A 2,779-nucleotide genomic window follows, 5' to 3' on the forward strand; every position below is an offset into this window, starting at 1 on the left:
GGAAAAATAAGGGTTGGTATAAATCTGTTTGTGAGATTTAAAATAAAAACGTGGGGCAAGTATTTCCAGGAATAAAAATCAAGTGGAGTTTTAAAATCCCACAGCTATGCTCTTCAACAGCAGTCTACCAGGAAGGCTAAACATCACTTCCAGAGCCAGGCTCGGGGCCCGGCCGAGGGGGCAGCGCAGCACGGTGCGGCGCCGCCAGCCCCCCTCAGGCGCTGGGCTCCGCCCTGGCCCCGGGCTGCCGCCGCCGCGCTCCTCGGGCGCCGCCCCGCGCCCGGGCCCGGCGCTGCCGCCTCACTGCGCCGCCTCGGCCGGGAGGGGGCGGCCCGGCCCCGGCTATGGGCCCGGCTCCGTCATGGCCGCCTGTCTCGGCTCCGCTGCACCGGGGGCATCGCTTCTTGCTCCAAAGTGCTCTGTCTCTCGGAACACCTTTAGCTTCCCGGAGCTCACTGCTCTCACTCAGCCCAAAACTCCCCCTCAGTCAGCCTTAGCACAACACGCTTTGCTTAAACGTCCTCAGGCCTTACCTCCGAGGATCTCCTGCGCTCGGCGTGCCTCAGCACCCATTGGGTTCTGCACCAAAGCGTCCCCATCCCTTGCTGTGTCGCTTCATTCCTCCTGCATGTGGGATTTGCTGGTGCCATGAGAAGTCCTGTCTTCACAGACCGGCTCTCATATATATTCCAGGCAGCAGCATCCATGTTAGCAGGCAAAAAGGTGCTACCACTCCATTACTTGTCCAGCAAAGCAACAGAGAAACGACAAAGCCCTTGTGAGTCAGGTTGCTTAATATTTGCCTATTATTTAAGTTTACCTCCATAAAAAACTCTATTACCAACCCCTTAGCCAAAGTTGTGCAAGCCTCTTGTCCTGGAGTACATATGAAGTAGATACATAGCATGTCCTCAACAGGAGTGTGAAGTACAAAGGGGAAAAGTTGCAAGACTAGGGGCAACACTATACTATTGAAGCACATTTAAAAAAATACCTTTTTTAAACAAAAACAAAAACAAAACAAAACAAAAAAACCCTAGCTTTAGCAGTCTATAACATAGCCGGGGAAAAGGAGAAAAAGAATTTGCATATAAACTCCAGCCAGCAAGCTCCTTTGAGAAGAGATGTGAATAGCTATACTGGGGCACTCCTTCAGAGATTTTTTATCCCAAGAAAAGAAAAACTTTCCTTTACCCACGCCAGACACTAGGCCAGCAGGTTAGGTGACTTACAGCAGAGCTCTTCGGCAGCGCTTTGCATCACATGTGCTGGTGTGCTCGTCCCCAGATGCAGCCCCCAGGGGGATGCTGACAGGAGCTCTCTACACCCTTGGGAGTTGTCCACACGCTGTTTTCTCGACCAACCACTGCGAGCAGCTTAATGTGTCCCGTGTCTCATTACTTAGATTCAGCCCCCATCAGTGCTCCAGCTGACTCCAACCGGCTGGACTGGGTCCTCAAGGTATGACAGAGGCCCCTCTGGCAACTTGCTGCCGAGGCTGTCAGGGAAGAAAAGGAGTTGTTCCAGTGACTGCAGTGTTTATGGTTTTCCACTGGAAGCTGAGCTCATGCATGGGTTACTGTCCAGCAGCATGTTCATTTCCACAACCTATCCATCTCAAATGGAAGACACTACTGACATCCACCTCTTGGAAGGAAAGAAATATATATATACAACTACCTTTTTCTGTCAATACTTTATTGCAGGTGTACATATACTTTTTTTTTTAAACAAGAAATTCCTTTCATAGAAAGGAGAAACTTTTACCATTAAAATAGAGTGATTATACCACGAGTATATTACAAATATATACAAATATTGGCAGCTAGTTTCTAACATCAGCTGGTAAATGCTCACGTTACCCTCTACCAGTCTAATCAAACCAAAATAATAAAAGAAAGACAAAAAAAATCTACTACTAGCAGGAACATTTTTTTTCATATGAATACAAAAACTTGCATAATAGATATTCACAGTGCTTGTAAGGTATTCATTGATTCATTCTCAGTCTACACACACAAAAAAAATCTCCCCATCATACACATTTGTAACTTACAGTGCTGGGGGAAGCTGCGTAGACCACTGAATGAAGACAGACTTGGAGCGTTTGCCTTCCCCACCAGCCATGAATAAATACAGGGAACCCCCATGTAGATACAAGGCAACGGAGACTCATGCAAGAGCTGATTACACTGCTGTCAGGCACTGGTATATTTTGTGAACCAGCAACACCAGGACTGCAGCATTTCAGCAGTTCTAGTTAATGTTTGGTAGCTGTGAAAAGAAAATACCAAGCTGCTTAATGGTTAATAAACACTTCAGTAAACTGGTCAGGCTGAGGCAGGTATGACTGTGATTGTCTTTGAGACAAATGTGCATGGATGCGAGCACATGGAACACATGCCTGTTTTGTGACACCTTTCCAAATAATGATACCTGCTGAATTTTAGAGCCATTTTTCTTGGAGGTGCCCATCTCCCACAGCTTATGGCCACATAGGTCCCAGGTATCAGAGAAGTCTTGACTGGACTGTTCACAAGCAGCCGGATGTCCTTTCACCATTTAGGTCCACTTAGGAGAGCTTTTTTTAGATACTGTAAATATGCTTCAGGTACTCTAAAGGTATTTTGGCTTTGCTTGGAAGGATGGAAAAAAGGCTACGGTGAACACACATAATTGTTCATTAAGAGAAGAAAGAACAGCATGATCAAAGAGGGCACAGTCAATTAAGCTGTGGTTACAGTGAGTTGTATCCATCATTCATTCATTTAAACATACG

The sequence above is a fragment of the Cygnus atratus genome, chromosome 3, assembly GCF_013377495.2.
Source record: "Cygnus atratus isolate AKBS03 ecotype Queensland, Australia chromosome 3, CAtr_DNAZoo_HiC_assembly, whole genome shotgun sequence".
In the NCBI taxonomy this organism is placed as follows: domain Eukaryota; kingdom Metazoa; phylum Chordata; class Aves; order Anseriformes; family Anatidae; genus Cygnus; species Cygnus atratus.